The sequence below is a fragment of the Pelophylax lessonae genome (genome assembly GCF_965119305.1).
Source record: "Pelophylax lessonae genome assembly, chromosome: 3".
In the NCBI taxonomy this organism is placed as follows: domain Eukaryota; kingdom Metazoa; phylum Chordata; class Amphibia; order Anura; family Ranidae; genus Pelophylax; species Pelophylax lessonae.
This window is the reverse complement of record NC_138770.1, coordinates 291,243,856-291,259,088: the sequence shown is the minus strand read 5'-3', so window position 1 is coordinate 291,259,088 and position 15,233 is coordinate 291,243,856. Positions and strand designations below refer to the sequence as shown.

Below are 15,233 nucleotides of genomic sequence, written 5' to 3'. Positions count from 1 at the left end.
TAATGGTAAATTTTACTAAATTTCTTCAATTGAATTCACTGGCCCTTCAGTGTGATTGGTTCTTTTTATATAAATACAGCTTTTTTGGTACTGTAAAAAAAAGAAAATTTTTGTCAGCCACACATACCATACAATTTGCCAGCAATTGCAACCAAGCAAGATACGATTGTAGTGGTGTTATTACTTATATTTTCAGTTCTTACTTTATCAAAACAAACCAGGTTTATTCTCCCACAAACATTAATCCTTTGGGGGCTGATGCAAAATATTTTTTTCTTTTTAAGTCGCTTCTGGGCATACATGATGCCTGTTGCCACTGCAGCAGGAAGTACAGGAGGAATGGCAACCGTAATAGCAATGAGTGATTTGACAGCGATATCCCTTGGAGAACCCTAGTTCATAAGAAATTCAAAACAAAAAGAAAGTAATTAGTAAATACAAATGATACCCACACCAACATTGATGTGGATTTTTAGCAAGTGTGGTAAGCATCTCAAATAAGGGTCATGTAAAAAAAAACAACCAATACTCCAGATTTTTCTAACTTTAACAGTGCTGAATGTTTCAAGACTGAAGTGCATTACTAAACAATGGGAAAAGCCCAAAGACAAATCTTCCTATCAGGGCTGGCTCAAGTTATTGTGCTTCCTGGGTCCAAGAACAAAATGATGCCCCCCACCCCCAAAAAAAAAAAATAAATCATGCCCACCAAAAGCACCCCCACATCCATTATTTTATATAAATTTAACAGTTAGAAAATATTATATATATTATCTTCTTCCATAACTCACCACCGGACCGGTCCACCAAACACCCACTGTCTGTCTTCAGTCCTCCTGTCACTCCTGTGTCTTGCGTGCCGACTGCCCTAGAAGATCCAGCCTGCCCTGCCTGAGATGGAGTGCACTGATGTCTGACGTCATTGCGCACACCATAATTACGTGAGGGACGTTCCCCAAAGGAGACAATCCGCCTCCTCCATACTCATCAGTTTGCACTATGGGCAGCAGTATGAGATGGGGAAATGCCACCCATAACGCACTGAAAACTGATGACACACAATATTGCTGGAAAAAAAACATCTTGGGAGTCAATTTGCTGCCCCTCTCCAAGCCCTGCTTGGATCCAATGGACCCAGCGGGACCCATGGTAGGGCCGGCCCTGCTTTCTATGCATATGTTTAACTTGCGTTCTGTTTTTTCTTTTGTAATAACAACAACACAGTGAGAAGCCAAACAGGTGATTTGACAATATTTTGTTTCTGACAGCTTTAAAGGTATTATTAGAGTTTTGTCTTAGGTGTGGATGTGCTAATGACATCACTTGCAGAGTTAAGAGGTAATAAAAGATAATACTGATCCAAAATAAGTTGTGCCTGCACCTTAATTGCATTTTTAGATTTTTTTTTTTTTTTTTCAGAGAGAAAATATAATACTTTATTGAATATTAAACATTACATGGCATAAATAACACAATGCAAAATAGAGCTGTCAGCAGTAACAGTAATACATAAACCAGTTAGCAGCAACAGTATCCCTGAATACAACTGAAGGCCGCAATAACAAGCCATGTCAAGGTAAACAACAGGAACATCACATATCAATAGAGGAAGTAGAGTGAAACAATGTGGGATTGGGTAATAGGGGAGGAGAGAGTTATTAGGATAATCACGAGCTGAGTGCTGAGAAAATAATCATTAAACCTACACACAGGATCAATCCCAGAATTAGTCAGCTCAGACCACAGAGTGGTTACAGGCTCAGTGAGAGGGGGAAACAGCGGCAGAGAACAGAAGGACCGAAAGAGGGAGAGGGAAGGGGAGGGGGGTAGAGGATCAGAAAGAAGGGTGAAAGAGGGTATGGAGAGCGAGGAGCGCGGATCAGACCAGCAGTGCATAGTGAGAGCCGGTCCACCACATTCCCCATCAATCCATCAACAAAGGGTGTTCACGGTTAAAACAATCAGCCTGTCAGTAGCCTATCCATAACCAATTGAGGCGGTGCCAAGGTCGGATCATCCAGCCACGGCTGCCACAATGATGCAAACTTCCGATGTGCCCTACGGTGCTGGTATGTCAGTTTTTCTCGTACTAAAGAAGCGTTAACCTGAGTGATCCACTGTCCCGCGCCAGGCACCCTGGGGAATATCCAGTATCTAGCAATGAGCTTTCGTGCAATGTAGAGCAATCGTAAGACAGCCACATGCGCATTTGGAGACAAAGTTTCCACTTCCAGGGCTCCAAGCAGACAGACCAGCGGATCCCTCAGTAATTGAAAGTTATATACTCTAGAGATGGTATCAATTACCGTTGACCAATAGCGAAAAAGTTTTGGGCACCTCCACATCATATGTATTAATGTGCCCTGGTCTCTATCACATTTCGGACAAAGTGGGGAGGACCTATGACCCCATCGGAACAACTGCACCGGTGTCCTATAGGCCCTGTGAAACAGCATTAGATGCGACACCTTGTGAGATGCAGACACCGACACCAAAGGAATTGAAGAGAGACACAGATCCCATGTCTCGCCATCAATAGGGCCAATGTCCCCCTCCCACCCTGCCCGAGCCGGCAGGGAGGCCGGATCTGCAGGGACCCCAACAATATGGCATACACATTGGAGATCATGCCCTTCCTGTCCGAGACCTGGAAGACATCCCGCATTTTTAGATTTAAAACAATAACCTGTTTGCTTACAGATTGACAAAAAACATGTTTCTCTTTAGTGAACTGCTGCATGCTCAAGTCAAGATAGCACTGTACCACAGCATTTTTGTAGTTCTGCTTCGGGTTTCCTGAGCTGAGATTTTGATTACTTCCCCCTGCCTCTGGAAGAAGGGACTGGACATTCAAATGATCAGTTGAAAATGTATCATGCCCGCAAATCCCTGAAAGGGGGAATCCAGAAGGTGGTTAGGGAGGTGATAAATGCTCAGAAGGCCTGAACAGATTGTTCTTTCCCTCAAGGGAGGGTTCCAGTCTCTTAGAGGGCTGTTACCCCAGGGAGATAGCCAGAGAAACAAGAAATCTCAGTCTAGGCCTCAGGAGCTGTTGGTCTGAGGGCCTAGGGAAGATTGTATGAGGATCACCTTTGCTGAGTGCATTGCACTGAAGTCCTGGGTCTGCATAAGGATCTTGTTATCTACCTCACTAAGGATCTACTTGTAGAGGCTGGGTGGCAGACAGCTCCTGGGACACTGTGAGCAAATACCTTGCTGGGGACTGATAGTTGTGCGATTACTATAAGGGAACTAAGTACTAGAAGTGGCTTTGTGCACTGCTGCTTTAGGGTCCTTTATATACTGCCCATTCCCTACTACCTCTAAGAAAGCTGCTTTTGAAGGAATAGAGAGCTGTTTCTCTCTCTGCTGTTGTCACTGATCATTTTGGAATATCCCGAGACTCTAAATCCCTCTCCTGTTAAAGTTTGTCAGCAATAAATACTAAAAAAGCAACCCCTAGACCGAGCCTGTGTGTGTTGGACTGTGCTTGTGTGACTGGCAGCCTCTGTACTATTTGGGAGAACCTGGGCAAATTCTTAGCGGCCCCTTCGAGGGTGAGTGCTACACATATTTTAAGTAGTATGCATTTATCCTATAATATATAATAATTTTTTTTCTCCTGTGAGAAATATTTATACTGTATAAATATAGTGCCAGTTTACAATTTCAGAAATGTTCATGTTCTCAATCACTTACCCCTTTAAGTACCAAAACTACCAAAGAGTATATGAATCCAATGATGGCTATACAAACAAGACACATTAGGAACCTAAATGCGTCTCTATACAGCTTGAAATTCATAGGCTTGGGGTACAAAATGGATCGCACCATATCTCCTTTAGCTGTGTTGAAACCTGGATGAGAAAGAACAGTATGAGAAAGTAATGATAAACAGGCAACACTGTCATTCATTACATTATTTGTTAGAAAATAAATACAAGAGAAAAAAAACAGCCTTCAGTTCTCTGCTACTTGTAAAAAAATGTCATACTAAATAGATTCACACCAGACATATGATAATGCAAATTACTTGTGTTGATGCACTGTGCTACCATTAATTGTGAGTGGTATTCCAACACATCTTTCCAAATCACCAGCATTGCAGTGCACCACAATGCATGGTAAAACACTACTGTGCATTGTGCTGTGGTAACAAAGATGCTGCAGGAGTGATTTTTGGTGCTGTATGGTGCGTTAGCAACTCATTCAAACAAATGGACTGCCTTTTTGAAATGGACATTAAGGCATGTGCGGTAAATGCACCATGATGAAACGTTCTGATGAGAATGAGCTCTAAGACGCTATCCTGTTTAGGCAGATCTTTAGTTTTAAAAAGAAAAGCTGTAACTGTGCTAGTCACTGTGTGAGTATAGGCAAACGGCAGACAGGGTTCTTAAAGATACAGCTTGAGGGGCTCCAGAATGCTGTGTCTGAGTCTGTCTGTGGGTTTTGTAATCCCAGATCAGGGTCCGAGTCTGAAGGCTTTAAATAGTCTTGGGTGGGTCAAAGCCTTCAATTCTGTATCCAGGTTTTACTGGAGACCTGCAGGCTGTGTAAGTGTGCAGGTGTGCACACTCACTATAAGCCAAGCCTTGGGCTTAGATCAGGGCTCCCATTAGGAGACTGGTGGGCCATCCAGAAGACAGTTCTATTCTGTTGAGGGGAAAAGTGTGCCCCACCAAATAGCAGGAGGTCTCAGGCTAGGAGACAGGAGGGCTTCAGAAGGGTGCCAGGAGATCCCCTATTAAGAGGCCAGGGCATAGTTTAATGCAGCAAGGTGCTGCAAGTAAAGGCTGAGAGAAAGGAAAACCCCTAGTCTTGGGTGGGTCGAAGCCTTAAATTCCGTATCCATGTTTTACTGGAGATCTGCAGGCTGTGTGAGTGTGCAGGTATGCACAGTCATTATAAGCCAGGCCTTGGGCATAGCTCAGGGCTCCCATTAGGAGACTGGTGGGCCATCCAGAAGACAGCTCTGTTCCGTTGATGGGAAAGGTGTGCCCCACCAAATAGCAGGAGGTCTCAGGCTAGGAGACAGGAGGGCTTCAGAAGGGTGCCAGGAGATCCCATATAAGGAGGCCAGGGCATAGGTTCATGCAGCAAAGTGCTGCAACTAAAGGCTGAGAGCCAGGAGAAAGCTGGATAGGATGGTCTGAGGGACCAACCAAAAGCCAGGGGCCTAAGCAGCAGTGCTGCTAAAGAGAGAGTCTGGTGGCTTAGAATTATTATGATGATGGTGGGACCCCCTGTATGGGCAGCTGCTTTTATTTGGGACCTTCCTTTTGTTTAATACAAGTAGGCAGAGAAGCACCAAAACGGACATCCTGACTGACGTGGTCTCACTGAAAAAACTCACAAACACTGTTTTATTAGCCCCAGTATCACAAAGCACAAAGGTTATTGCTTTAGGAGTATCAGATTACAAAAACCATAAAGCTTTAAACATATTTAGGTATGATTATTTCTTACTGTCTGCTTTTCAAGTGAACGAGCATTGAGTTAATTGCAAAATGAAATTAATTGAGAGTGAATGTGTACAGCAAGGTGTTAATAAAGTGTCTGCTTTTATGGATTGTTGGATTATTTAACAATAAAATGGACATCAAGAATTTTAACTTTCATCTTTCATCATGAGCTTTCTGAATATTCACAATCCTACCTCAAAACATCCTGCAATGTATATGAGCCAACGCTGGTTTTGAGCGTGGCTTGCTTTTTTTTTTTTTTACTCTTTCTTCCTATGCATGGAACAATAGAACAATTCTTACTTAATGAGAATCTGATGTGGCCTAAAAAATGTCTAACCTAAAAATAATCTTTAAGTGCAAGCATCTCTTCAAGCCATGATTTAGTCCTGTCCCTTTTTGACACAAAGACTTCCCCCTAAATGTTAAATGTCAGATGCCAAAGTCTTTAATGCCCTCTGAGGTTTTACCAAATGACCACTGCATAATAGGGTGTGGGCATTAGTGCCTTCTAGAGAAGACATCACCCTGTGCATAACATCAGGTACACGATCCATTCACCAGGACAAATCAATTGATTTACCTATTCCTGATCTGAGACCTTTGAAGGATAGATGCCCAAGTAAAATTTAGACGTGTCAGCAAACTCTGATTAAATTGAGTATAACTGTATGACTGATACTTAAATGCAGGTTCATAGCTACAGGGGTCGCCGGGTCACAATTGTGACCCAGTCCCATGCTCCAAGGGGCCCTTGTTGCCCCCTTATACACCTGGATAGGAGGGACAGCAGCCTAAAGAGGAAATAATCCCCTCTATCTTTCTCCTGCAGACATTGAATGCCTGATTCTCCTCCTCTCCCTCCCGCAGGCATTCAGTGGCTGCAGGAAGAAGATGGAGGGGACTGGTTCCTCTTTAGGCTGCCACCCCTCCTATCCAGCTTCTCTTTGTGGCCCCTGGGCCCATGCGCTCTCTCTCGGCCCCGTGCTCTCTCTGCCGGGGTCAGATCTAGAGGGGTGCTGTGCTGGGTTGTGCTCTCCCCACACCTGTCAGAACAGCGATCTGTGCACAGACTGTACCCCTACTGAAATTTCTTGCTGTGGAGAGGTGAGCAGATAAAGATGATAGGAGTGTGTGTGTGTGGGGGTAATCAAGCCGTGTATAGTCCCATCTGAGAGCGATCTGTGTTGTCTGCCATATGGACTATGGAGGATCGCTGTTCTGACAGGAGTGGGGAGATCACAGCCCATTACACCTCCTCCTGACTGTATTTCCTCACCTGTAAGTTTGAGTTGGATAGCTATTTGTGCTGGGACAGATAATTGGGGAGAGGGGGGGGGGGGGATTGGGCTAAAAGTGGGATTCTGGAGGGGAGGGTGATTTGAGCTAGGAGGGGGGATGGGGGGAGTTGTGCTGATTTATGCTGCAAGGATGGAGGTGGTGGTTTATGTTAAGAATGGGGAATTGAGGGTGAGAATTTGTGTTGGGAAGGGGGGGGTGGGGAGGAATTGGGCTAAGAGGGGGGTTTCGGGGGGTGGGGATCTGTGCTAGGAGGGGGCATGGGGAGAATTGTTATGGGAGGGAGGATTTCTGCTGCTAGAAGGGGGTTTAGGCTAAAACAGGGGATTTGAGAGGCTCACAGAGGGACTTGGGGGTCTTGTTCCAGGATAGGAAATTTGAGGGGAAAAAGGATGTGTGCTGGGGGGGATTATTTTTTGGGTGGGGGAGAGTTGTGCTAGCGGGGGGGAATTGAGGGAGATTTAGGCTTGGTGGTGGGATTGGGAGGCAAAGATTTACGCTGAGAGGGGGGATTTGGACTGGGAGAAGGAGAATTTTTGCATTTAGGATGGAAAGTGAGGAAGGAACTTTTAAATGTGTCATTTACTAGTCCCTTCCTTGTCTCAATGAACGGAGTCAGTGATCCGTACTGATCACTGCCTCTATCCATGTATAGCTAAAGCATAATGAACTGTGTTTACTATGCTTCAGTTTGTAAATGAATGGGAAGCTCTATTTAGGGCTATTTCTGTCCATTCATTCTGTGCAGCTGAGGCTGCAGAGATAGAGATAGTGTTCTCAATCTCCTTTCTCTGTCTCAAAGGTGAACTATCAGAGGTCAAATTGGACCTCTGATACTTTATCAATGCCCCCCATCGGGGCTCCTGATAAATTTGTAAAATATAATAAAAAATAATATTGTAAAAAAATAAATAAATAAATAAAATGGTAAAAAATAGAATAACAAAAATAAGAGCAATTGCTCCAGAGCTTAGTAAATGAGCAGAAGTTCTGCTGACTTCCATCATCCAATCATGTGCAAGCAAAAATGCTGTTTTTTTTATTTCCCTTGCACGTGATTGTGTACTTTTTGCAAAATGAGGCATTTACAAAGCTCTGGAGAAACTGCACTTGCAGAGTGCAACTACACTTTGGAAAGTGCACAGTCTATTTGCCTTTAGTAAATCAACCCCATTATGTAGGGTAATGTTATTCTATGGACTGCAGTTAAAGTGATACTATTATAAAAAAGTCTTTCAGAATAGAGAATTCAAATAAATAATTATTAGCAACAAAGTGTTTCATACAAATCTAAATTTTAAAGTACATGTTTATTTATTTATTTTTTTTGCATTAACATGGTGTAGGTGGTGTTTAAGTTGACTGACAATAGCTTTCACACTGTAAAGAGATATGGAGGAGGTTCTGCCAATCACAGGTTGTACCATGCCCCTGTGTCTATGGTGTGTATGTGCTGAGATGATGCCTCCATCAATCTCCATCTTTTATCCCACCCTCATAGCAATATGAGGGCATGGAGGAGGAGCGAGAGAGAGGGGTAGTGTCATAAACCACTGTGTATACACCCATACGTGTGACTCTATAGTCACATGTGCTTTACAGATAAGAAAAAGGAGCAAATGAACAGCTTAAAAGGGAACTGAAATTGGAGCATGCTCAGTAGATGTCAACAGTTGGTCTACACAATCTCAGGCCACAGCGGGCACACATACAAGGAGGGAGGGACAGAGAACAGCAAGAGCAGGATTTATGCAGTCTACAGAAAACAAATGCTCTAGTGGATAAATACATTGTAATATGGCATGTGCTGACTGTTTTTGATGATTTGGGTTTAATGACACTTTAAGCACTGCCAAAGGTAAGTGTAGGCACTCCTGCAGTATTATTGTAATTTAAGCTAGGTCGGGTTCACTTTAAAGCAGGCTTTAGTGAAAACCGTTCCATTTTTGTATTGGATTGATAGGGGATGAGTAGGAACCTTTTCCTGGCTTTATGCTAAGAACACACATTCAACTTACTCCATTTGGTTTGGGAAATTTAGAATATAGAAACATTAGAAAAAGAGAAAGAACATTTATTTCAAAGAAGGGGCGGTAGGTTTACTAACAACTTAGTAATAAACAATGCTTAGTTGAGTTCATATTTTACATGCCTCCCCCCATGCATACAATCCACTTTGAAGATCAGAGAGAACAAACCAGTTTGTAGTACAACTGCTGTGACTGGAGTAGAGCCAGATGGTGTTGCCTGAATGACCTCGGTACCACAATATAGCACGTCTCTTGTAATCTTCTCCACTATGGACTTTCCATGGGAGGCAATCTGTAGCATTGTCAAGGGGAGTTTTTGTGACTGGTATACTCTCTCCTAAAAAATAGCATTGGTGTTAAAATGAGTTACAAAACAGCTTCCTTGAATTCACATTTCATTGTAATCAGATTATTTTAACAAATCAGAAGAGACAATTTTTCTTATTCACATATACAAAAATGTAGGCTGGGACACTGGGTGTGTACAAAAAAGGAAAGTTACAGGTTAGTATTGACCTACGCGACCACGTAAATCACTTCCAAGTACCTGCCTATACTGGTTGGCTACTGCAAGATCAGCTGTTGGCAGTGATAGTTTCAGAAAACAATCCTAGTATAATCTACATGAATATATTTTGATTACCTGTCAGCATGCCTTCATTGACAATGCAGCTTCCTCTCAGCAGAATGCAGTCACATGGAAGAAAAAACCTTTTCCCTGTAAGAACAATCAGATCTCCAGGAACCAAATGCCTTGATTCTATCTCTTCATTACCTAGAATAAAGCACACCAGAAGAAAGAGCCATGTATTGTCTTCAATAACCTAGCTATGAACTACCTAAAGACAAAATTATATTTCTGCTGATTATTCAAGTCTTTTGCAATTCTTTATATGTCTTTGGCTAAATCCAGATAATTTCAGAAAGCCGTAATCATAGGAAAACAGCCGTATATGGTAGTTGATAACCTAAATATAGACATGATTTTTGTCAAACCGTGCCTTTTTAGTCTGTAAATGGAAGGAAAGAAGAGCAATGGACCATTGCTCTTCTTTCCTTCCATGTACTATTTAGGAATGATACCTCTTTGTCACAATTAGTAGTTGAAGAAAGAGCCATATATTATCTTCAACTACCTAACTACCTACTACCTAAAGACAAAATGATATTTCTGCTGATTATTCAAGTCGTTTGCAATTCTTTATGTCTTTGCAATTCTTCATACTTCTTTGTCACAATTAGTAGTTGAAATATCCTCTATCCTATATACCTTCCTAACCCACCTTTTAGCTTGTAGTTCTGCCCTGTTTCAAAGTAGACCCTGTAATGATATCTTGCACTGGATATATACGAAAAGCTGTCCTAAGCGGCCATTTTGTTCAGTCATTACAAGTCAGCCATGACAGGCAGAACCGTGATACACGCAGTGATATTCTCCCCCCTCCCCACCTCAGTTAACTCATGGAATGCAAAGGTTTTACACTTCAAAAGAACTGTTATCTCAACTCAGAGACCTAAAACCATTAATTAAGTTCTAGCAGGTTATTGTTTCTTCCAAAACAGGCCTGTTGTAAAATTTCGAACAAATCCATTAAGGATGACCAGAACTGAGTCGTAAATAGCACTCAACCAGCTGCTCATTAAAAACTTGACAAATACACCCATGATTCATAAATGCAGACAGAAACATGACACATTAACAATAAGTATATATTTGGATGAGAAATGTCATATTGATCGAATTGTTTGGTGTCCCTGGATGCAAAATTACATGCTGAATGATAAACTATCAGTTTAAAGAATGTAACCAATACATATTTTGAGATATGAATAGTGATATAAAACTGCCCAAAGAGGAAGGTCCTGATATTGTCATAACCCCAGGACAGCCCATGGCCAATCCTTTTGAATTGGTCAGGGGCATCTGGCAACACCCCTTTGATCTCAGAGAGAAAAAGAGAGACTCCTACCCAGTTCTCATGGTAGCATAAAAGATGGAACATCTATCAAGTTTGAGAACCGATCACAACTGGCTCATCGATTGAACTCTGATAACACCCAGGACATTGAATGCAAGTATTCTTACTTCTCAAATCTACCCTATTTTTCTAATTGCTGAATTGTGTCTCTATTTCTTTGAAACACCTTTTTTCTGTAAATATTTTATTTGCACCAACTTTGACCTTTTCAATTATTAAAACCTTATTTTGAAAATTGTTAACCTTGTCCCTAAGCTAACAAAGAACATGTCTCTTGGAGAGTGCTACTGTATAGAATAAATCCTCTGTACATTCCTGTCCGTGGTGACAGTATGTGTTACAGACGATTATTCTAAAATCATTATTGGTGGCATATACGTGGAGGTGGTGGCATTGAAAGAGTTAATGGCTTAATTAGCCCGGTGAAAATTGCTCTCAGCCTGCTGGCACCTAGATTGCAGACCCGCAAGCTGGAAAATCTTTGTGCAGGGTGCAGCTGAGAGCGGCATTGTTACGTTAGTGACGGCAGGGTGTAAGATTGGCTGGTCTTTTGTCACGAGTTAGTGAGAGGGACAGGGATCTGATACCCGCGTCCGTCACAGACCCATGTTTAAAAGGGACATAAATCTTGTTAAAAAAAGTTGGTCAAATCTTTTGTTGCAGAACTAAGCAGAGAAGCTGCTGAAATGTCAGTGCTTAGACACTTCCCATGGCTCCTCTGCATTTGATCACATAAAAACTCAGGTGACCAATTGTAGAGGATGTAAGGGGAAGATTCCTCAAGAACTGCAAGAGCCCTTAGCCACTTTCCAGTGCACTTCTACAAGAGTTTCCAATGCTTTTCCATATACAACATACTACATTGTCTCTAAAACTGATAGTACTAATACAAGAGGCAGTGTAGGGGAAGAGAAGCCTAGGCTGTGACCGCAGTCCATACACCACTGACAGCAGAGGCAAATATTTGTGCTTAGGCATCTTTCTTAATATTTTAACACAACATACAAAGAAAATTGGACAGATAGAAGGACACCATTTTGGGCACACAAATTATTCCCTATGAGCTTGAATTTTAGACCTTTAAATTAATAAAAAAATAAAAATAAAAACACTAAGGATACAGGCTCAGTTTAAACATGTGCCAGCCTTTGCTGCCCCCTGAATGCAATCTGAGGTGGATCGCTTATTTTAATAAAAAAAAACAGATGTTTTAGCAGGTGTTGAGAAAGTGATACATGGCCAAATTATTACAGAACCCACACTAAAAACACTAGCAGAAGTATGTATACACACATGCAGTACTATACTGGCCACATACATCCCCTTTTTGGGGATTTTTTTTAATGCTTCACCAACAGTTTTCCATAGCAATAATAGAAATATTGAAAAGAAAATCAATAAATCAGATTGAAAAGCATGTTGCTACCAATGGTCCCTGAAATTATACTCTAGTGAAAGTTTGATGAACACCACATTCACTGTTTCAGAAATATACCATTTACAGCAGACATGACAAAACTGAAGCCCCTAGGCCACATCCAGCCCTTTGTCTGTCACTATCTGGTTCTCAATGCATCAACTGTTAGCATGCCTCTCTGAGCCAGAGAGTTGTCAGATGTCCATGTGGAGAGCTGCAAGAGCTGGAAGGAGAGAGCCTGAGGAGCTGATCGTTACAGTGGGGAGGCTTGGTTCTGGCAGGAGAGCATAGTATGGGAGACATACTGACCAGGGGAGGACTGACAACTCATGGGGCCCCCCAGGCAATAGGAGAAAATGGGGCCCTGTGTCCCCGCCACACCCACACAAAGCCTCACCTACATATTGCACTGCCCACATTACTTGCGGCCATCACAGAATTTCTCTACACTATAGGGTTTATTTACTAAAGGCAAATTCACTGTGCACTACAAGTGCACTTGGAAGTGCAGTCGCTGTAGATGTGAGGGAGACATCCAAGGAAAATAAAAAAAACAGCATTTTTGCTTGCACATGATTGAATGATAGAAATCAGCAGAGCTTTCCCTCATTTCAGATATTCCCCTCAGATCTACAGTGACTGCCCTTCCAAGTGCACTTGCAGTGCAATTGCAGTACACAGCGATTTTTCTTTAGTAAATAAACCCCTATGTATAATCAATGTTTAGTAAGTTAAGAGAGTAAAGAAAAACAAACTCATATTACAGAAAGCGCAACAATGGTACATTTCCAAAATGTACCAATCAAAACAATTTCCAGAGTGATTCATAGGATACAGTATTTACATTTTTAACACAATTTAGAGCAAATTAGGGACAAAAATAAATATTTGGGGAAATTGCAGATTTTAATGGAGCACAATATAAAACAAATCTAGGTCTTTTCAATCTTTTCAATCTTTTCAATCTGGCAAACTATATTCAAATTTCCGAAGCAATAGCAAAATAAAAAAAAAAAAACAAATTACCTAACCACTTGACCTGCATAAGGTTTTACCCCCTTCATGACCAGAGCATTTTTTGCTAATCAGCACCACACTACCTTAACTGCCAATTGCGCAGTCATGCAACACTGTACACAAATGACATTTATGTCATTTTTCTTTCACTCAAATAGGGCTTTCTTTTGGTGGTATTTGATCATCACTGAGTTTTTAATTTTTTTGCGATATAAACGAAAAAAGACGGAAAATTTTGGAAAAAAAAACATATTTTTTATTTTTTGCTCTAAAATATATCCAACAATATTTAAAAAAAAAATCAAATTTCTTTGTTAATTTAGGCCAAAATGTACTCTGCTGCATGTCCATGGAAAAAAAAGAAAATCTCATTAAGTGTATATTGAATGGTTTGCTTGAAAGTGATAGTGTCTAGATTCTGGAATTTTTAATACGTTTTTTTATACTAGTAATGGCAGTGATCAGCGACTTATAGTGCAACTGTGATAGAGCGGCAAGCAATCTGACAATAGCTGACCCTGGCGGGGGGGGGTACACTAACTGGCACTGACATCAACAGTGACACTAATACAGTGATCAGTGCTAATACTATACACTGTCACTGTACTAATGACACTGGCTAGGAAGGGGTTAAACGTGTGCCTAACTATGTGTAATGTGTGTGTTATGTGGGACTAAAAAAAAAATTGCCTGCCAGTGTTTGGAGCTCTATGTTGTTTATAAAAACAGAGCTCCCTTCCCTGAATGATGAAGCCGATCAGTGGGTGTCGGCGACCAATCATTGGCCAACACTTGCTGATCGGCTTGTGCTGTAACTAATTACAGCATAGTCGGGGCAGCATTGGTGTGCTGCCCCGGCTATGCTGTGAGGAGTGCTGTGGGATCCAGGAGTGCTGGATCACATATTAGATACATGATTCAGCGCAGAGAGGCCGATTTGCCATCTTACTTGAATGTGAGGCGATTGGCAAGCAGTTAATGAAATGAAAGACAGTGAACACAAATGTGGGTCACAGGACATAAAGAGAGTTCTTTTCGCTCATTTATCTGTATGAGTTCTCTAACTACAACATTCATCCCACACAAAGCAGGAGAATTCTGTATATCCACTAAAAACTCCATGTGAGGAAGAGAGGAAACTTTACCAGAAAAATAACACAATTCTCACACCTAGTTTACAATTTACTGAATGTCTGAAAAATATCTTCACAGTGCAGCCATGTATAGGTGATATCCCTTCCCAGTGTACCCTCATTATCTCCCCCCCAGTGTCGCTCATCCCCCTTTATCTCCTCACTCCATCATACCATCCCCCATTATCTCTTAACACCATCCCCATTATCTCCTCACCCTGTCACAGCATCCCCCCATTATCCCCTCACCCGTCACACCCCCCCCCCATTGTCTCCTCACCCACCCATTATCTTCTCACCCCATTCCCCCATTATCTTTTCACCTCAGGTCTCCCCGGTGGCTGAGCGGTTCAGAGGCTTGGCATCCCAGAGGCTCCAGCTTAACAGCTTGACAGATTGGCTTTTAATGGCTCCAGTAGCTCAATGGATCAACAGCTCCCCAGATTGACAGCCTCCCAGCAGCTTCAAACTGACCGATTCTCAGTGGCTGGATACCTCCAACACTCCTGCTTCACAGCCCCAGTTCAATTATCCTCCCCAGCACACTGACTTCACACTCTCTCTCTCTTCCCCGACTCCTCCTCTGAGCACACACATCCCAACGGACAGGCATCTCCCCCACACTTCATTTGGAGGTCCTTCACACCTCAGTTGCTGAGTCTCTGTCATGCTATTTTCTATCATGGGGTCTTCTACTGGCACAAGGCCCTCGGGCAATACCAGATTGCCCTAATGGTCAGCCCGCCCCTGGGACTACTAAATGTGTGCTGCCATGTCCATGCCAGGAAAATGGAAAATTGTATCAAATACTTGCTGTAATTTTCCTTTCCTGGAGCCAATTGATGGCAGCATACTAAACCCACCCAGCTCCTTCCTGGTGTACAAGGCATGGA

General features: G+C 42.1%; 1 pseudogene across 1 annotated transcript in view; it reads right to left on the bottom strand.

Annotated features, from left to right (window-relative positions):
* The window catches only part of LOC309551108 (putative cation-transporting ATPase 13A4), a 143,829-nt pseudogene that overhangs the window by 72,099 nt on the left and 56,497 nt on the right, over positions 1-15,233 (bottom strand). Inside the window, exons 9-12 of the transcript XR_014226181.1 lie at positions 9,438-9,569; positions 8,963-9,131; positions 3,700-3,857; positions 204-392 (exon numbers count right to left, since the gene is read on the bottom strand). The product of XR_014226181.1 is annotated as a putative cation-transporting ATPase 13A4 (transcript). The remainder of the gene's footprint in view (positions 1-203; positions 393-3,699; positions 3,858-8,962; positions 9,132-9,437; positions 9,570-15,233) is intronic.